This window comes from Mastacembelus armatus, chromosome 2 (assembly GCF_900324485.2).
Source record: "Mastacembelus armatus chromosome 2, fMasArm1.2, whole genome shotgun sequence".
NCBI classification, from domain to species: Eukaryota; Metazoa; Chordata; class Actinopteri; order Synbranchiformes; family Mastacembelidae; genus Mastacembelus; species Mastacembelus armatus.
The window spans coordinates 8,413,467-8,435,786 of NC_046634.1; the positions used below are offsets into that span (position 1 = coordinate 8,413,467).

General features: G+C 40.8%; 1 long non-coding RNA gene across 2 annotated transcripts in view; it reads right to left on the minus strand.

Moving 5' to 3' along the window:
• The window catches only part of LOC113127375 (uncharacterized), a 46,406-nt gene extending 24,452 nt beyond the window's left edge, over nucleotides 1-21,954 (minus strand). The window contains exons 1-3 of one of the 2 annotated variants that reach the window (XR_003295416.1): nucleotides 21,870-21,954; nucleotides 20,839-20,937; nucleotides 6,105-6,450 (exon numbers count right to left, since the gene is read on the minus strand). This is a non-coding gene — a long non-coding RNA (uncharacterized LOC113127375). Of the gene's footprint in view, nucleotides 1-6,104; nucleotides 6,451-20,838; nucleotides 20,938-21,869 lie in introns of those variants that run through there. The other variant, XR_003295415.1, reaches the window with a different exon arrangement.
• Between the last annotated feature and the right edge of the window lie 366 nt (nucleotides 21,955-22,320).

The window sequence follows — 22,320 nt, forward strand, 5'->3', positions numbered from 1 at the left end:
CCGTTTTCTAAGGAGATAATCAATTATCAGAAGACTGATCTTCGCCGTCATGTCCCTGCTCATTCCTGCTCCTTCAGATCAGTGAGGTCTCCATAAATTTGAATGTAAAACAAGCTCACCCGCACAGGGTTAAACACGTAATTAGCCACGACAAGTGAATATGAGGAACAGACTTAGTCAGGAAGAGCGTTATGGTAATGCAGGAGACTTCACAGCCCTGCGAGGCATTGAGACGGGACGTGGGAAGGGGAGGGTGTGTGAAGAAGATTTCACATGCAGATATTAGAAATGCAATTGTCTTCTGCATACGGGGCGTCGGTCTGGAAATTGACTTTTTCATTATTCAGTTAGTACAATAATTAAATATTCGATGCCCTGGGTTGGTGAAGCTACTGAACCACACCAAGGATATTTAACCGGGCCTGACAGATATTTTAAATAATGTTTATTTATCAATACTAATATAAACTGCCCTAAACTGTCACTCTCCTGTGACCTGCTTTGGCTCTCTCCAGGCTTTGCATCGGTAACTCACATCCAACAACAGGAAGAAGACAAAAAAAAAACTTAGAGAAATGAGAAAAGTTTGTCCGTCTGTCTGTCAGTTTCTCTGTTTGTTTCAGCAAAGCCCTAAAACACGATATCTCATCAGATTGGCTGTTTCCCTCCAACATCCGGTGATTCAAACACAGAATTAGAAGGACGCTCCTCATGTCAGAGTGGCCTTGTTTGCTCAGACAAAACCACGACCCAAATGTATAAATTAATAAATGAATATATGAGCAAACACCAAATAAATATCCACACAGATGAATTAATACATAAATACATGGCCATATTTATTCATAATCACCATAGCAACACATTCACTGGCCTCAGCAGATCTTAGAGGGAAACATTATCATTATGCAATAATTAGACTTCCATCCACTTTCCATTGCCCATTACCAAACACGAAATATTCTATGCATTTCCATCTGAAAATGTCAATCCTTTTCAATATCATGGCGTGATTTGCAAGTCATCCAGCTCAGGAGACCCATCATGGGCGAGAATAAAAGGCAAAAACGAAAGAGATTTGCTTCTTCACAAGTCAAGCCAGAACAAGGCAAGTACAAAAACATAGCAGAGCCAGAACAGAGAGGGATTTCAGAAAAACTCTACCGAACACTCAACAGGCTCGGAGCGGTTACAAACGGATGGACGCTGCTGCAGCGGAGGGTTAGGGGAAAAGAACTCAGTCTCGGGTCATCCGTCCCGGCTTTCATGTGGGTAGGTGCTCTTGTCTTCATACTTTCCTTATGTTACAGTTTGAAAAACTGAAACACATTTATATCGACATTTGCATAAACAGTTTTCACTGCTGAAGCCTTTATTCCGACTCTCATAATATCTGGTGCTCCACTGGAAAGTGGAAAGACTTTGAACTGCCATATGCAGCCGCTCGCTCAGAATGGACCTCAATGCAGCGACTGAGTGAAACCCCATTGTCGAGTCTAAATCTGTATTTGTGATCTAGTCGATGTAGCACGTCCACTCCAGGAGGCAAACAACATGCAAGTGGACTCGAGCACTCAGCAGTGGAACAATACGCTTCCTTTGGATCCTTTGGAGTTGGAAACTATTTGCATTGGCAACAGGTAGTGGTGCTCAATAGGGGCCTGAAAATGTCTGGTTAGAAATTCATCTGCTCCTTCACATCAGAGATCTCCAGCAGCTCAACAAGGGAGAACAGAGTGAAACAAAGTGGTAGAGAGCTTTTGTTGACAGGCTCCAACAACTTATAGTGATCCTTCATTACTGTGTTTGATGGACATCTGAGCACCACTTGTGAAAATGTGGGGGATGGTGAGGAGAGGGTGGCATGAGTGGGAGGGGAGAAATGGGGTGGGGGGGGTGCACGGGGTGTCAACACAGGGACTGATGGAGTGTGCGCTAAAGCACTGTATTGAAAAAAATAAACAAATCAGAAACAATTAAGTGTGAACTCTCATGGAATATTCATAGGCGAGCAGCCTTTGCGTGACAAGCCATCACGCCACCTCCAGTCCATTTTTTTTGTTTCTCCTCTCCATGTCCTGCACACATGGAGATGTGCCTGCCACTTAAATCAAATTAGTCATTAGCAAATTGAATCAACAATTAGAGCAAAAGAGCTACATGGCATTAGCGTCAGCTCGGTCATATTTGTCAACCTATCAGAGCAACCTCTGGAGTAGTTTTTCCTGCGGTCCAACAATCTTCGGTGCAGTCAAAGTCAACACTGTAGCTCAGGGCAGAAGGCCCCTCCGTCCCTTTTCTGCCAGGGTCACCTAGCATCACTGCAGCTTGAGCACATGGTTGTTTTTTTTTGCCAAACTACATTTGTTTTGTTCTCTGGCTCTTTGATGGATCCGGTGGCTGCCCTGATCGCCCCTCTTTCTGCCTCTTCTGGATTATTTGTATCGACATTTCTCACTCCTCTCCACCACGGCTTTTAGTTAGAGGCTGTCAAAAACATTGCTGGCGGAAATGGAAGTATCCTCATTATGCAAATGCTGGGTTCCACTGATGGCATGTTCTGTTTTTTAAATTGCATCCCCTTGTCAGAAGTCAAATTGTATTTGAGTAACTTCAGAGAAATTGTCACTAAGATTTCAATTTGGTTTGCCTGTGATGCCACCATCAATTTAGTCAGAACAAATATAGACATATGTTTGTTTCTTTACAAAGAGCAACATGATTGTGTTGTTGTGGGAAGCACTCTTCACAATCATGTATTATTACATACAGTAAGTACGTCTTTTGCAAGACTTTGAATAATGAAAGAACAAAAAGCTGTAGAGCTGAATAAATTCATTTCAAATTCAGATTTTTTAATAAAATATGATAAACAGCAGCGGTTAGTGTATATTTTTAAATGATTTTCTGCTCACCAAGTCACACTCTTCAAAAGAGTTGACAGGGCACCCTCCAAGGAAACATTAATAATCATGTTCCTTTGGAGGTACCGTAACATGAAAACACATCTAAAAGTGATTTCTATATGCTGCATGAATAACTGGATAATTGTAAATTTGTTGACATATCTAATTTGCAAATTTACAATATTCCTTGCACACGCTGCTGCAGGAGTTGATCATTTATAAATTAAAAAACTCGATCAGGACTTTAAAGTTTGGTATCACTCTCTAGCATTTTCCAAATAAACTGAATTGCAACTTTTCAATTTCGATATTAAATATTAAACATCCCTTTTTCATCATATAGAGTATTCTCTGAATGTTGTTCCAAGCCTGGAAACTGCATCCTTTAATCCTTTAATCTTCAAGACAAAAAGTCTCCAAGAGGTCTTCAAAACTTGATCAATCCAAAAATGAATATTTAAGAGGAAATAAACTTTGTAACCTTGGTCATATAACAGAACTAATGCTGAGACTGCAGTTTAAAAGTGCAAATATTGGGCTGTAGGATGTGGCTTCGAGCCCACAAACAGCCCTGTCAGCACAGGTCAATAGAAATCTGTTTTTACAGGATGCGATTTGAAACAAAACTTCTTTAACAACTTTCCCCTGTGAGTTCAGGAATTATCCGAAAGGCAACAAGGGATTTGACTCTGTGGTGTTGCAGTGTTTATCTATTTACATCTACAGCAATCTGGAGGGTCTCAAACCCAGATGATTTCTCTGTCTGCTTCACTCTATCAAAGTGAAACTACATCAAGTGCCCTCGAATTGAAAAAACATACATCAAAGTCACACCAAGAACTCTCGCAGTTCACTTCAAGTTGGCAAAACACGACTCTGTTGCCTACTATCCTCCATCATTGTTACAACAGTGAAAAGTGGGAAAGAAACATGACGCCTTAAATCTCTGACAGCAACAAAAATAAATGGCGCCTGGATACTACAGTAGACAAGCCAAACACACACAAAAAAAAAGAGGAGAAAGCGAGAAAAACTGTCAGGGTCGATTTTAATATTCATGAATTTTCTACCAGCTCAGTTCAGCAGTTTCGATTAAGCATTAATTAGGAGCCAGAGGGGAAACCAAACAAAAATAAGGAGCTGAATGACTAATGAAGGTGGTTGATATGTGGGTAGGCTGCCATGCCACTAATGGTTCGGTGTTATGGGTGCTACATGGGCAGGAGTGCCAGTGGTGTGGGCGGCTAGACGCACCTCTGCCCACACCAGAGATCACACTCAGAGAAAAACACACTCTGGCCATGGAAGAGTAACATACTCGCCTCCAAACAGTGAACAACCACTGCTCTCTCTTTTGAAAAAACCTCCCAACTCCAGTAAAAGCCTTACATGCTCCTCTGGGTGATGGGAAATTCCTACAACCCCTGAATTCATGCAACACTTTCCAAACCAGCTGGATAAAGTCAAAAACATGCACGAAGGGGGTCAAGCTAAAAAACTGTTCTACACTTCGGAGACATGAGGTTTCAACATTACTGCAGCGACACATGAAGTAAACCGTGGTGAGGAACTATATGCATATTAGGCACTTACTGAGGCTGGTTCCTCACAGTAAAAACACACTTAAAGGTTGAGGGTCACATTGATCTGTATTTCTTTTCAAAGTTAGATTTGTGCGTAAGGTCTGCACTGAGGTCAGAGCTATAACGGTAACTCGCAGTTTTGACAAGAAACAAAAAAACATTATCCTTGCTGTGCATATAATTTACAGGGTTTTGTACATGTAAAGCAACAGCAGCATAATCACACAGCACATCCATAGTGCCTGTATACAGTGATCTAGTGTAATGGTGCAGATTGGTGTAAAGAAACATTATCACCTCTAACAATCATAAAACAATTTATTAAAGTAATGTCATTATTTTTATATTTGTTTTAAAAACATAATACATCTGTCATACATCTGAGACACTATATATACAGTATAGATCTGTGATTCCAAACTGGAGGAGAATATTTAATTAAAAAGCTATTTTATGCGGCTTTATTGTCCTTTACACCTACTTGAAATACTTATGGTGAACTTCTGGTTCTTATTTTTAATAACAGAAGACTGGCAATATACTGCACTTCAATAATTATGACCTCAAAGAAAAAATATTAGCATAAATGTCTTCCTTATCTTCAATAACTTTCATTTATTCTTGTTTATTTAATGGAATATTAAAATTCCTAGAACAGAAATTAGATAATAACTACATATAGTTAATATTTATTATTAAACTTGGTTTTATGCTTTGATCAGAAAAGAAGAAGTACTAGTGTTTCAATTAATTAAAGTAATTTTGTCAATGAAAGGCCACTTAAGCCCTATTGTCAGGAAATAAAGAGAAAAATAATTTAAATAATTTAATATGGAGTAAAACACTTATAATACCACGAAAAAAGCATTTATATTATTAAATTTAAGGAGTGAATATTAAAATACTTATTTTCAAATTAGTGATATTTTTCCCCAAATATGTAGCAAGAATAACTATTATTGTTGAATAAAACATACTTAAAATGTGCATTTCCATCAGATTGTGTTGTGTCTAATCATTATGAAAAATTATAATAAAAACATGAAATTATACTACAGCTATATTTATTATTATATTTACATAAAGTAAAACTGCCCTTAGGTTTGTTTAATCTGTCACCACAAATACGCACCTTAATTATTTAGCATTTATAACAACACAACGGATATGTATGACTGTGCTGCAGTTGAATATATTTGTAAAATATGAATAAACAGCATAAATATGAATTTGGAATGAAATTTTCATTCATTATTGTCATGGCTCCAAAATGTCAACCAGGGCACATTTACATCCTATAAATATTTTCAACTCAATTATTTCTCTCCTTATTTCCCTATAATATTTATTTCAGTAAAGTCCTTTTAAAATGTTAGTTTTACTTTCAGGTTTATTTTTCTTGCCACTTTTTGAAAAAATGCATCCGATCACAAGGGAGAAAAAGAAATATATACCCCCCCACATGAACAGGGGAAGAAACAGAAAAAGGAGGTTATCTTTTCTTTTATCTGTTTGAGAAAGGGCTTTGCAGTCTCCTCTCCCAGTAAAACAAGGATAAAGGGAACAAGGAAAAAAATAAATGACGTTGTTACAAAGGTATTATCCTTAAGCCGGCCCATGATATTTGAATTGTATTGGGGAATTGTAATCAGGTATTTTAGCTTAGCGGTGCTGGTCTCCGTGTTGAACGCCTACCATCTGGTATTGGACGACAGTGTGACAGACAGTGGGCTGGAGAAGAGGGGAAGCAAGTAGGAGGGTGGGTGGGGGGGGGGGGGGGTCTGAGAGAGAGAGGAAACCGTTATCCAACTGAAAAGCCTGGCGACTTTAGTTTCCCAATCTCTAAATCTACACATTGTAATGTAAGTCCACAGACAGGAAGCCCAGAGCAAACAGTGTTTATATGACGGGATACAGGCTGGAGATCTCTCTTCCAATCATGAGGGGAAAGTTTGTTCACTCTGGGTAGGTGAGGAAAAGAAAGAAAAGGAAACAAAATTACTGGGTTTTTGAACAATCTCACTAAATAACAATATTTAGGTTTGTAACTTGTGATTTTCTCAGCACATGGCAAAAAAATAATCATTTAATTATAGGCCAAAAAAAAAAAAACTTTTGAAAAGATGCTGCAGCATTGATTTAGTTCTAATATTTATCATGCAAAGGCAGTGCAGGTCAACAGCACACTGGGAGGATTTTAAAAATGCAGGAGACGTCAGACAGTCAAAGTCCAGCTATGACTCAAGACAGCGCTGAACAACCTATAAATACTTTTAAAATGTAAAAACTTTAAATCAAATATTGGGAGCTGGACTGTTAAATAAGATCATAAACACAAAGCAAACACATGAGGTCTACAATTTCCCCTTCCATTCTTGTAAATCTATACTCGCCTGCTATGTTCAGGCTGCAGATATTCAAATGAGGCCTTTAAAAGTACTGTACACCCACCCATTCTCCCGTAGGTGTTCATGCTCTAGGCCATGTTGCTCCCCCAGAGGGAAAGAGTAAAAAAGACAGAGCGGCTCATCTGTATCGGGGCCTGGCTGGTTTAACCCTGTGACCCCCAGACATCTGATGAAAACTACTTTCTTTCTACGAATCCTCGGCTCAAGTGCCCTTCAACCACTATACTCGCTGCTTTTCAAGTTACCAAGTGATCCCAAAAAGACAGATCTGGGGTCCAGAGTGCCCTTAGATAAGAAACACATCTGTGTTTTCTGCTTGTCCTTTTTTTTTGGACACAGGTTGTCAACAACCTGCAGAAAATGACTCAAAGTTGAGCCCTAAAAAGTTGTTAAAAGCAGCAAGTCCTAAGTGAAAAGCTCCATTTTCTCACAGTGCTCCATATTGTGTGCCGTCAGCCAGTGGTGCAACCGCGTTTGTTCTTATGTAACTAAACCTGAACATCTTATCAACGAGGGTCTCACACAGAGAATATCACAGATTATCAGCAGCAGTCGTGAGAGAGAGTGGGTGCCCTCACAGTTAACAAGGGGAGATGTGTGCATGGTGGAGGGGGGGTGAACTTTCTCCTTTCTTTCTCCCTGGTTTCCCACCTATCACAATTCATTACCACAAATTAGGGTTCAATAAAATTGCTATTCAGAGATAATTAGGAATTTGGTTTCTGGTGTTGGGGTCGGGGAATGGAGGTCAGGGAGGTTTGGCGGGGGGGGGGGGGCATCTTGAGACATAAGAAGGGTGGGTGGGAGTGTAGTTTTGCTTTTGTCATCATGACCCAAACCAACAAGCCGTGTGTCTGCAGCTGGGGTAAGTGAAGTGAGACCCTGATCTGCCACCCTGAATCCCCCCAACCCACACATATGATGAGAAAACCTGCATACAAAAAGAAAACACACACACACACACACACACACACACACATCCTCTCTCTCTCTCGCTTTCTGCCCCTTCCTCTCACCTGCTGCGCTGGGAGCTGCTCCAAATTAAACAAATTATTTCAGGCCTCTCTCTCTTTCATTCTCTGTTTCTCCTTCAGAAAAAAGTGGAGCAACAGCTCACCGACAAACAGTGATCCCACTTATGTGCGGTGGCTAATAAGGTTGCATCTCTGAGTGTGTGTGGCTGCCTAAGTGCAAGAGCCGGGTTTATGCCTGAATATGTGCACCAAGCTGAAGGAGGTTTGTCTTTCATTAATTAACACTTTCCTGATAACACAAGCTACCCATCCTCACATTTGGAAAGGAGTGATATGTTTGTCAGGGTGAAAGAATATGCCTGAGAGCAGTAATATTTAATTAAGATATAGATCTTGTATATCTTTTGTATCCCCACTGTTTAGTTATTCCTCTATTCAAACATTACAATAAACTGGTCACTTCAGTGTTCAAGTAAATTTTTTAGTCCACTAGTTTCAGTTTGTTTTCTTTGTAAAAGTTACTATTTCTGTGCTCAACAGGAAACTCAGGAGTTTTTTATATAAATAATTAACAGACGGATTGAAAATATTTAACTGCACATTTGAATCATTGCAAAACGCTACTTCAGTGTGCCGCCACCTTCTCAGTGTTTTATCCTCTTCGCAAGATTATCCTCTTCAGTCAACAACTCTTTATTCAACAGTAAAGCAGAGAGGGAGGATCTGAGCGTATGTGGTGCTCTTGGATTTTTTTTTTCCTAAAGTGGACAAAGAACAAGGACTTTAAAGTTCAGCATTTCAGCTGAATTTTGTGTATTAAGCTTTTGAACTGTAATAAATATGAATATTAATTTTTCTACAGCGATTGTTATCAGACAGGACTCAAACGGTGTGTAAAAAAAGAACAGATAAGCTACATGTTTACTATATTTCTAACATTTTTTTACTAATTTACCGTTGAAGCAAAATTAAAATTTTTAAATTGGGCTTGATATCATGAGCAGTTTCAACGTGTTTTTAATCTTAGTACTGATCAAAAATGAAAAAAATGCAAGTGAATCTCACGTGTGGCCCTTTAAAAAAAATCTGGCGTCTTTACTTTTTCCTGAAATGGTACAATGACATAAGACTTTTGACATTTTACCTCAACAGACAGTACAGTAGGAAGGTTTTAGCTACGAATTCTAGTTTGAACTTGAAGAACAGAACAAATTCATGGAAGCCTCTACAACTTTTTGGTGCCTTAATCGTTTATTTTCAGCTGAAAACAAGATTTAACAAGAAGATTTACTTTTCATGCAGCAAATATTTGCAGTAAAAAGAAAAAATACCCCACAAACGCTCACACTGATATGACAATTGCATATCAAACTTTACCCGACAGTAACAAAAACCCACAATCTCATGCATCACTGTAGACCTCATGGTTTCCCTGTTCACTTCTCAAGTGTTTCTTTGGCTGCTGTTACTGACATTCAGCTGCTCTGCTGAACCTGTCAACTTTCCCTCCACTTGTTCTCCTTTATGGCTGTTTGTGCCCTGCATCCTCCTCCTCCTCCTCCTCCTCCTCCTCCTCTCCCGTCTCCTCCAGCTGTCTGTGTGTAACTCTGGCTGTGGCCCCAGCGCCACTGGAGGGGCCGTGTGAACCGGCCAGTCCGGTCACCTCGCATCAGTGTCGGGTTGGAATGTGTTGTGGCCCGAGACCTGGACAGGGACACCACTCTGGGGGTTGAGGGAGGGGGTGGTGGTGGTGGGGTTGGTTGGCGGCTGAGCAGGTGCTCAGTCAGGGAGTTGGGGGAAAATAATGTTGATGTCACGTCCCCACCACCCATTGTGGTGGGGAGGAGGGAGGGGACATGGAGACCAAGGGACACAGTAAGCCTGTGGGTGTGCTTCTCTAGAGGTCACCATGCCAGATCAGAATCACACTGCGAGCCTTTACTTATTAAGTGGCTTTCTGTGCACACGGTGGTTAACCAGCACTACACGACAACCAAGTCTGTTCCCTCACACAAAAAGACCCCAGTAAAGAGATACCAGCCTGCTACTGAGACAGCCACTCTGCTGTTGTGTTTTTCGCTGCTACTACCAGACACTGTGAACAAATATGGCACATGATACCAGAGGTGTAGCATTCCTTCCTCCCTCTCTTCCTCACTTCTTGTTGAAAGAAGTCTTTTACACACCAAACACAGCATCGCAGACTTTCTGATCAGCAATTACGCACTTTAGAGGTATTAAATACTGCTGAGGGGGGAAAGAGGGGCCTCCAGGGACCACCAGCAGTCCGTAAATACACTCCACCACAGAAAATGAAAAGAAGAGATCTGCCATTTGCAGACATTATTCATGCATTAAATGTAATGCCTGGGTAAAACAATTATGTCGGAGAGATTCCAGCTTTATTTACTTGCAGGATCTTGTCTCATTTGCGTGAGGATGACAACTTTGCCTTTCATGTACCAAATCTATATTTATCCTCAGCACAGGTCAGAGTTGGCCCATTTCTAAGTGGTGAACTGGCACAAAAGATTATCATCAATTAATATGCCATAATTACTGGGTTCACTTTCATATTTGCTGTATGCATTTGTCTTTTAAAGTGATCTGGTTTGGCAATCCAGCCACCCCTTCTATAATATATGCTAATGTGAGTAAAAACACTTTGGATTGTCTCTGAGGAATAAAAATCCATATTGGGATTCATACCGGCAGCATATTCCATTTTTGGCTTTGAGAAAAGTTATTCAGCAGCCAGGGTGTCTCACCAACTTCAGATGTTTTCTTTTCATATTGTTTCTCATATAAGTTGTCTCAGTGACTGGAGACTAGTGAGTAGCCAGAGAGCCCATTATTCAAACTGGGGTCCTGACACCAGTTTATAGCTGAATTACATTAATTTGTGTGTAATTTAACTTTAGTGGTGAGAACGAACCGTTAATATTCACCCCAAACTCAGCAGGACCAATGCCAGCAGTTGCTGCTTTGATATATTTTTCCATATAGTCATCAAGTCATTCACTTTGTTAATAAATAAATAAAATGTTAGTCATTCAGCTGCTTCCTTCCTCAGCAGCTTCTTAATTACATACAGCAGGAATGCAATGTGCTGAGCCCCAACAGGCTCTTCTCCAAGTACAAGCTTCCTCAGGTGTGTGTCAGGTGACCAGACCTGCTCATTTATCCAAAATCCCAACATAACTATCTCCATAAGCAGACAAGATAGCACAGATAGTAAAAGTATTCATTTACTTACGTAATAGTAGCAACGCGAACATGTAGAAGGTAAAAACTATTGTCAGAAAAATATACTTTGTATCAAAAGTACTTATCAAGCAGCAGAATGACCAAAGAAGAGCAGAAATACTTTAAAATAGCTACAGTTCACTTTCAACTTCAAAACATACACTATCTTGGGGCAATCTGCTTTTGTCAGTGCTGGCTGAAGTATCAGGAGCCTAAAAGGTCATGTAGTATTTTTGACAGGTACCTGTAAATGTAAAAAGAAAGAGAGTCAAAGCTCAGGTGCTCCCCACTACAAGTCAGTTTCACTTTGATAAAAGATATAAAACAAACTCATATCCTAGCTGAAGAAACTACAGCTGTTGAGCAGCGAGGCCTCTCCGAAGTGCACTCTGCAGTCAGTGTACTCCAGCTGCACATTCGCTGAAGTACCCTGGGCGAGAGGGTTTAAAGGACAGCGTGAGTGACACAAGGCCTCCGCGCGATGAGCAGAGGAGAAATGACAGGACACAGTCGCTACACACTGTGTCATGCCAGCAGTGTCACACCTGGCAGCTGTCAATCACCACACTCCTGAACACCTCGCTCCAATATCATCGAAGCCGCTGCCAAACATGCCTGGAGTAGTGTCATCCATCCACACATAAGAACTGGCTCACTCTGACTGCACTCATCCTGTCACTGCAAGTCACAGAGAGGGAGAGAAAGGGGGGAGAGGGAGGGAAGCATCCCTCTATTTACATATGGAAAGGTCACAAATAGCCTGCAGGCGCTGTGCTAATTAGAGAATGTGGCAAAAAACTCCAAAGATAAATTGAAAGACAAAAATGGAGAGTTATCTAAGTATGCTGGCATAATGAATGTGGGGATAAGGTGAATGAAAGGAGAAAGGAAGAGGCTGAAGCTTGCAAAAGAAATTCTTTACAGAAGGCAACAACCTGAAACAAAGGCACAGTTTGAAGTTGGAACTGCTGCACAGTGTTGAAATCATCTGCACAGTCTTGGATGAGAATCACTGACACAAGTGGGATAAGTGAGCGGCCTCCAGTGGTCCTGGTGATGTAGCTTTAGCTTTGTGGTTAGCACAGGCCTTCACCAGCAGACACTGACCATATGATGGTGTTCAGATGACCGGGCGTGTGTGATCTCCCTCAGCCAGATAAGCGAATCAGCCTTTATAATTCATTGTGACAAGCTGACAGGGAAAATGAGTGTAAAATTTTATACTTACATGAATTTTTGTGTCAGATTGCCGTCTGTGCACTTGTTTTTCTGCCTGGTCATAGCCGAGGGCCCCTTTCTCCGCAGGCGCTTCACGGACTTTGTTTCCAGGCCTTCAGACACATCGTCCTTCGCCCTAGTGAATTTGCTGATTAATTTTGGATGCTCCCCTTAATTAACACCCCAAAGGAAGTGTAGATTTCCTAGCCTGCCTTTGCTGCAGAACAAACAAATTGAGAGAGTCTGAAGAAGGATGACCCCAGGGAGACAGACGTGCTGATGTCCAAAATGACATTACAGGAGCAATGTGAAGGCCCCGTGACGCCAGGCCTAGACCTGGACATAGGCGATGCCTCAGGAGCTCCCAGGCCTTTTAATCAGCGGCTGGAAACGAGCTCCCTATTAGTCTCATTTCATTTGCTTTAGCGTCGGTGGAGAAACAGGCCTTGCATGATGCCACCCGACGCTTGAAACATGCTGTTCCTGTGCCAGTGCTGGTGCCGCCTCCAGCCCACAGTCATTAATTGGTGCCACTCTTTTACTTCCACTGAAATTGGCAGATGATGGACAGGGGGCGAAATAAAAATGTGATTTCTTTCTCTTTTTTCCCCTCTTCCCAACATCAGAGAGGATTTTACTAATTGGGTTGAATGGCGCCCATCTCGTCTTGTGACAGCCAAGCAGGATGCATGAGAAGCTGCGGGCAGCTTGGAGAGCTCTCACCCTGCCATGCCAGCTCAGAAGACATGCCGGCAGGAGGGGGGCGAAGTTGCAAAAGACACACTGAGACAAAAGAGCACAGCTAGAGATCTCATGCTCACTTTTCTGAGACCTTGAACAAACAAACTTCCACTTTATCTCACTGAGGGCAAGACGATGCGCACATCATCGTTCGACGAGAAGGCAGAGAACCACCTCAGAAAAACACAGGGGCAAAGTCCTCGAAGACTTTCTCAGTATCCTTGGCCTGTGCATAGTCAGTGCATCATTCTCACTGGGTAATGCAAAGGTTGAATTGAACACAAATAGCAATGCAGAGAAAGAGGAATGTGAGAAGAATACAAATGATGCCTCCATGTGGTTTTCTACAAGACTTTCTACACTGTAATGAAAAGGAAATACATTTAAGGGATCACGAAAAAGACACCAAGAATTTACTCCCATGCAGAGACCGGTGCCCCTAATAGATCATACAGTTTACATAACTGCAGACCAATACAGTAGCCAATCAGGGCCATTTAAAAGCACAGCCGATACACCTGCATCCAGTAAAATAGACATGGATGCTTGAGCAGGTCGTCTCAGCTCCATGTTGGACAATTGTCCACTTTGTGTTTGCCCAAAATCAGGGAAGAGAGGGTAAAAAGCAGAATTCCCATTACAAAAGGACAAGAAGTGCAGGTGTAATTGGGATATTTGGAAGTGTCTAGTTTCAGGGCCCATCGGTGCCACAGTGAAATGAAGCCTGTAAGACTAGAGCACTGGACTGGCAGGAGACGCTGCCCTCTCACTCGCCTCGGCTCTCTTTCTCTTTGCTTCTTGTCTTAATTCTACTGTACTCCCTTTTCTGTTTCCCTCCCCAAGACATTTTCTTCCCTAATTTTTCCTTTTACCTTGCTCACATTCTATCCACTGTTTTGCTTTCTTTGTGGTTTCTTTATCTTCATTATCACTTTCCATATCCTAACAGGACATGACACCACAAGGCTCCCCTCCCCCCCCTCCGAGATGATAGCAGCTCGATCGGGCAGGTATAGGTAACAAATGAGATCAATTAACGTGTCCAAGAGGGGCACCTACCCAAGAGTCCGGTTGCACTAAATGATCTCCTCATCTTTTGTTTCCCTCTGCGGGATTCCATTTGCAACCTCATCATTTTCCCGGCCTGAACAACGAAGCCGATTGTTCTATCCGCCTCTCAAAGGAGAAGGCCCAAGAAAGCCTGGCCTCTTCCCCTGGCAGCCAATGTATCTTTACTATCAGCACTTCGACCTGGACAGGGGGCAACTGAAATGAATCCTCGCTCTCTTAACCTCTCCGACTGTGCTGCCTGCCCCATCTTTCTCTCTGTGCCCTCTCTCAACTTCACAGAACATCAACAAGCTCGATTTGTAGCAAATTTGTTTCTCCTGCTCCCTTTAATTGAATGACTTTGGCACTAACAGGGGGGTGATTGAGCTCAATAATGGCAGTGTTGAAGGCAGAAATACCAGAGCAGACGATGGGGCTGGACCTGCCCTTAAATACACTCTTTGTATTACAATCTAAGACTGCACACCGCTGAGTGGAAAGTGGCAAGACAAATTTGTAGAGACGACACTTTTCAAATAGCCGGACATTGCAGCTGGACCATATGTATCTAACAGATGTCACACTGTACTAGCAGTCCTTTAGGCATAACATGCCTATCAATTATTGTCTGTTCACACCATCCTCATCAGACTTTACCATCATTTTCAGATGGAGCTTTTTCCAACATCCCTTCTGAAACCTAGCAGCTAACACAAAATTTCATTTTTCCTAAAATTAGAATCACTGTGATGGAGAGATGGTATAACTAAGTGAAGGTCTGCAGAGAAAAATCACCAGAGGAGAAGCAGAAATAGGGGCAATTATCTGGAGTTAGAGGGACGGGGGAGCCAATGATGGCAACCATCGAACCCCTCAGCATTCGCTTAAACCTGCTTGATGAATGTGATGTGTGGTCCTCATCTGTCCCCCCCTTCAGTCAGTCCCCAGCAGTTAGACGGGATTGTTTACTATAACCTTGTAATCAACCTGGCTTGGCTGACAGCTCACCATTACTCCTGATAACAGGCCTGCTGCAATTTGGCCCCAGAAAGAAAATATATATTAGAAAAAGAAAAAAAAAAAAAGACAGACAACCAACCGCACATGGAAAAACTCCGGCCTTTCTGATGCCTTATTGATAGAGCGCTGTCCCTGTTATCTTTGTGCGTAATTTGTTTTCAAGAACTGTGATTTACATTTCAGTGGGATTACACCTTTTAATGCTGCACGCAGAAGAGAAGTGGGCAGCCATTGAATACTCCACCACAGGAGCAGGGGGAGGTGGTGGTGGTGTGTATCTCTGTGGGGACGGGGGGTTCAAACTCTGTATTTCCAAGTCCTGAAGTGGAGAGGATTACAATTACAATTAAAAATCAAAAGGCTTGTGTGTCCATCAAATGACTGCCCATAACCCTGTGTGTACCTACTGCCAAATAATCGCTGCTAGTGGAGGGTTGGCAGATGCAAAACGCTTTCCAGCTTAATTGTGCCGTATTACTGAAGCTTGTTCACGGGGATATTATGCAATAAGTGTTATTTCAGACAAGAATGCAGGTTCTAAATGGCATGCTAATGTGAGTCCCTTGGCAGCATGTTAAAGAAAATCCATGCATCAGCATTAAAACAACAGCGGGGCCAATGGCAAAGTTCACTCATCTTGTTTTGGATATCGCCTTGATTTATTACAAGTTCAGCTTGACTCCAGCTGCCACAGAGGACCCACAGGTAGTACATGATTTTAAAATCACAGCCATGTACATAAAACACCACTTGTTTGTATAACACCAGAAAACCACCAGTCCAACTCAAGGTTGCTTATGTTTTAGATTTGGGATTATGTGCCTTCAAAAAGATGACATGCTGTTTCTAAGAAACTAATAACTGTGATAAAAATACTAAATGAGGCCTGCTGTGACCTGCAACACTCCACGTTTGCTAAATAAATAACTTCCAAAACCAAGCCTGATCAATTTCCACAGCTGATATAAAGTTTAGAGTTTACAATGTGAGAGATAGTGGCTGGTTAAGCAGTTGTTACTCTGCTTTTTACTTCCACCGACACTCTGCATAGTGGCAGCACCAGCATAACACCCCCTTACACGCATCTTAATCATGTGCATTATTTCAGTAATTCAGATCACAACATTTTACATAATTCTTTGTTTATTCATTTTCGCAGTCAGTGAAATTATGTAAAACATGCTCTCAATGGCACTCAGTGTGTGTGTGTGTAATAGAATGCAGATTTCAGGTTATTCTAACACATTTGCTTACTTTGAGGCAAAGTGTCCCATTTAAATGAGAATTACACTTAAATGTCACATGGGTTTATCTAAATTTATAAACAGTGCATTTATTATATTAAATTTGGTGAATCCTAAACATGGATTGCGGGAGCTAAAATAAGAGACGTGCTCAGAGGGTTATGACTTACTAATGCCTATTTAAATTGTAAAAGCTTCCTTCCTTTCTGTTTTATTTACCCACCCCCCCACCCAACCCACAGATGACATGGCACCTGAAGAATTGCTCTTTGATTTTTCCTAGTGAGGCTGCCATTAAAACTGAGAGAAACATCATTTGCTTTTGTTGAATTAATTCAATCATTAGCTGGCAGTTCGAAACCTGCAGCTCCTTGAAAAGGCTGAGATAATACCATTGCTGCCATTCAAAGTGTCCCTGTGTCTCCTGATAGCCGACAATCTATTGCTTAATAATTTCTGGCCAAATTATAATACAGGAATCCTCATTCAGTGAGGTAAAAAGTGCGAATGCAACGGTGAATGGAAAGGGAAAGAGCCCCTTGAATGTCTTTTTCATAATGGCAGCAAAACAAGGAGATTATAGGGGAGTGGGAAACTCGTTTACCTCATCAGTGGCCTTTGTACGCCTTGAGTCAGCTTTCTGAGGGGAAGATGTTTGAACTCAATCATCACTGCCTGTGTGTGCAGGGCACAAAGTAGTCCCTCCTCATTCAATGGAAAAGTGTGAACTCTCCATTATAATATATAGCCTACATATGGATTTTAAAAGTATTGAAAAATAATCGCGATTACACAAGCTCAAAATGTTTGTCATTTATTTTCAGATTTTAAACAATATGAATTTTTTTTTATTAAGTTTCCAATTTTTATAAATGGAGGTAAAAACAATCACAGCTGTAAATACAACAATCAAACACCTTTTTTTTTTTTGACTGACTGCACTGGCAAATAACATTTCCTTGCTCCATGCATTTACATTAGTGTACACTCACCCACCTTCTATTTCATACACACACACACACTGAGAATTGTTTCCATATGGGACAGCAATATAATAGCAATAGGGTACATTAGATCTCTTCCATACAGATGTTCACCTCAATTTCTGCAGCAGTTTGGTCCATCTGTGTTTACAGTGAGCTGCTTAGCACACGCCTCTGTGAAGGGAGGCACATCAAGCATATGGACATTTTACAAAAGGTTACCCTGCATAAATTAGGTTGAATGGCAATCTGTTGAGGAGAGGTGGCACAAGGTGGTTTGGAGTAAAAATGGATAATAATGGCATCTGGTCTTATAGGCATTTATTACAGAAGCCAATGCAAAATGACTGTTTTGTTCCAAAGTGAGACATCCAGCATTTACAGTGACAGTTTTTTTTATATTGACCAACAGCTAAAAATTAAACCCCAAATTGTGCATCTGGGACTGTTACAATAACAACAGATTGTTCACTTTCTGTGGATACTTTAGATGTTAAATGTTAAATAACAGTAAATATTTGCACTATTTTACTCTTCATATATTTTGCAAATTGCTACTCATTAAAATATTTAAGATTTTTACCCAATAGTAATTTAGTTCACATGGTCAAGTGTTAAAACTGTAGCACTTAAGTAAATAAAGATAAAAAATAATAATATTCTGAATTCATACTATTGTCTTCTTTTACCATCTATTATCATTTCATTTTTTTATATTAGCAATATGAAATGCTTGCAACCAAATGTGTTTCTGTTAAATACTATGATTTCATATGTTTTGATTATTACTTGCATCTACAACTATTTCATTTGAGAAATATTGTTCTATTTATTCAATTTTGGAGGCAACACTTACACAGCAGGCCAATCTTTAGATTTTTATCACATCTTAGAGTGACATCTAGTGGCTAGTTATGTCATGACACCACAAGCCCACATGAATTCCACACTGCTCTATATGTCTATGAAAGATATGATTTAAATGCTTTAAAATTTCACCCAGCTCACACTTTTCTACCTTTTCTGCTGAATTAGGTGCATTTCTCTGTAACAACATGCACAGTGCAAGTGCATCTTATCCTTCAAACAACTGCAAATTTTTGGGGGCATCAACGCCCCTAATACATTCAGTCTAATCTGCCTATGTTTGCTCTCATCTGAGTTACCTTCATCACTGTGTGGGTGGTTAAGATTGATTAACAATAACAGCAGCTGACTAGGCAGGAATAATTCACCAAAAACAAAGCATCCATGAATCAAGAAGGCCGGTGATGAGAGAGACAGAAGGAGGAGGGATGCTGCGGTTTCCTATGTTACAGTGCTCTGATGTTGGCTAATTGAAGCTTTGTCACGCAGATTGGGGCGGGGGAAGTTCAAAGGCGAACGGCCGTCCGGCAACAACACACGTTTTATTTCAGGAGGTTCGCCACCTTTGATGTGTGCTACTTCTTCTTCACATGCAGCTTTGATACAAGAGGTAGCAGCGGCTTTTTGAGAGGGCTTACAGGACACAACGGACCTCGGGGATAAGGAGCGTCCAGGTCACCACAGGACAGAAGAAAGATCCGGACACTAGAGTGCTCAAGAGGCCAAAATTCATATTCATGCAAAGATCACACAACATCACATATGTATAGTATATAAATAGAAAACAGGCTTTCAAGGGAATTAACCTCATCCTTTGGCAGATGTGTCTCCAGTAAATACACTGTTTTCCATTACTGTTAATAATAATGTGTTAGAGGCTGCCGAGCTCTTCTTTTCCACACCCACAATTACACGTTGGCACCTGGATACTACCCAGCACAGCCACAGTTCAAATCTGAGCAGCTTCACTAGAGCAGCTGGGGGTCAGACAAAATCAAGCAGAATTTCTACAAAGTTGCGTACACAAATTTTATTTGCATACCTGTGAGCTATTAAGGCTATAAATACGTTACCATAAAAGCAGGTTATTACAGATACAGCTGCAAAAAAGGTGTCCTGCCAGACCTGATTCAAGCACACTGTGGTTTATCTTAAATCCTGCAGCCCTTTAGAGCAAAGCAATGTCCTCGTGTATGAACTATGAATCAGCCAACTAGAATAAAACACATTAGAGAAAACACTGTCATAGCCTAGTCTTTTTCTATTACCTTCTTATTTTGCTAATCATCTCACAGCACCTCAGATTTAGCATAAGGCCTCTGTACTGAGTGATGCCAGAGAACGCAGTTGAAGGTATGAAGTAACAATGCAGAAAGACAGATGTTCCTGCTGATAAACTCCTTCTCTTCAGACCCAAAAATATGTCTTTGGCAGATCTTTGTGTTTATAAGCAGGACAGCAAGTCGAACACTCCCTTTCTTTGTGTAGTAGAGTGTTAACAGCCCTTAACTCACTCTTCCTATGTGTTTTTATGATCAGTGCTTTTGTTTCTCAACATAAAAGGAGAAGACTACATGGAGACACTGGGAGACACTTTGAATAACACACTGATCAATACAGACCATCCAGGCTGGAGATCACGTTGGGGAATTTCAAGTGCAGGCCGCTGCAGTGGCATCGATAGCGCTCACAAAGTGAAAGGGTTCATGCCGCAGGTCATCTTTTGCTTCTGCTTATTTGACTATGTGAGAGTGAAAGTGCAGTTGTGTCAGGTCTCCAGTACAAATGTGCTCTTTGATAGGGTTTAAAGCTTGGTAAAAGCCTCAAGGTTAGAGAACCACCTCATAAGTGGGAGACTGATGTTTTGAGGGGAATAAAATGAATACTGCCTTGAGGAAGGTGCTTAACTCGTTGTTGCTTCTCTGAAGTTGCAGAGATCCTGGACATGCAATCTTCTATGGGTAAGTTAACATCAAAATGACAAAAGTTCTGAATTATGTTAGAAAATAAAAGTTTTTACTAGGTTTTTGTCATCTTAATGCTGCTTTACACTGGTCTGACTACTGATCACACATGAAACTTATTGTTATGCCATTTTTTATCACCCACCACTTGCAAATGGTTCAGATGATGTTATCTCTGACCCTTTTAAGGGTAACACACACCAACACTGTGGGACACGTCAAACACCTGCAACCATTATTTTCTGTTCAAGCCCACTGACATTAAACTGACGCCAAACTGATACAGATCACCCAGACCTCTTTCCCAGTATGGACAAAAATCAAAATAATATTTACTCCCTGGCTTTAAATATGCTGGCCACCGTACTGTCTTTTCTGTGATTTTGTACTTTTGTCTTTTTTGCAGTTTTTCTAAAGGCTAATTACATTGGATAAAGAAATTTAAATGTCTGCCTCAAATTAGGTGCAGAGAGCGGGCTCAGATAATGTTTAATAATAATAATAATAGTGATCCGAGGTTGATCACTCTTTTTGATGCTATATCACTGTTTAAATTTTTATTTCATGTCAAAAATATTATAACCTATGACACTACTGTCAAAAATCAGCAAGACTGAGATATTAAAATACTCACACCAATTTCAGTAGTCCTGCACGGAGTTTGCACCACTCCCGGTGTGTGTTACAGGGACCATTTGGCATCATAGGAGCTGATTCCTTGGTGTTTGTTGCCCTTTAGAGACAAAATCAAAATCAGTTTATTGGAAAGCAATCCTGATAAACACAAGGAAATACATGTAGAAGATCTGTGTCATTAAAGAACAATTGTAGAACAAACAGTAATTTAGCAGAACAGTTTTAGGTCAAACTTTTATCATGTACTCCATCTGGAGTTATTATACTATATTATACTTATTATACTATGTTATATACTGTTCATTTGCATAATGGGTGGGTTATTATGCTCTCACTTGGTCAATAATATTGTATCAGCATAACTGCATTTATTAGACTTTAGTGGCTCTGACACACACAGTACACAAAATGAACCCCTGATTCTCAGATTCATAATAAAGATTCACTGTTTCTATGTAGTGACCTAAAGCATTAAAATGAATTATTTGTTTAACTAAATGTTTCAACCTAAAAACATATATCCAAGATATTTCTTTGGGAATTTTAAAAATAGACCAATTATCTGGACAGAATGTGATGCACTGTAAATTGGCAGAAGCAGCAAAAATGTGATGTGTCGCATTTTACATTTGTAATAGCAACTGGGTGTTTGTTTATAGTTACAGAATTAAAATCTGGGTATTTAGCAAGAACATCAGTATTCAGCAAAACTGCACCACCCACTGAAACTCAGGCCCTCACAGAAAATCCCAGGGGAATTGTCAAAGCTTTTTCAATGCCAAGTGAACTCTGGGAAGTGCAGTGTAGTAACCAAAAATAAAGCCCAAAAAAAGTACAACAATATCACTTTAAATCTTAATGTCGGAGTTCAGTGTGTAGGCCTGATAGAGTGCCTGCTGAGGGTGAGGTCTGCTGGGTGCAGGATATCAGCATTATCGCCTGCTCCTCTCAGGCTCCCCATGATGAGCTGTGCTGCCGAGTGTGTTGTTGCCTCATTCCCTCTAACTACAGCCCTGTGTAATCACATACCCCAATTAACCACCTCGGCTTCCCGTTTCCTGCGTCGTGCACACCATCCCGTCTTCTCGCCACACCGCGTAATTAGCTTTCATCTGAAAATGAAAAGAAAGGAGCACCTCAGCAATTGTGCAGCCACTTTCTCTGTCTCCCCATCTCTCTAGCACTCTACTTCTCATATCATAATGGCCTGCAATTTCAATCAGATGGATTTTTATCGTAGAAACTAAGAATTGGCCCTCATCCTAGTCCCTCCTTCCACCACCCCCCAAAACAAGCAAACCACCTCATTTGAAAGCTTATGCTTGTGAGACAGCTATCAAGGAGAGTCCTTGTTGTGTCTGAGAGTTCTGGTTCGATATTTACAAAGGATTTAATTACCTTTTGTGGATGTGTGTGGCATAATGGAAGGAATAGGCTTGACATGTTGCAAAAAGGTGTAGGACTAATTAATTCACATGCA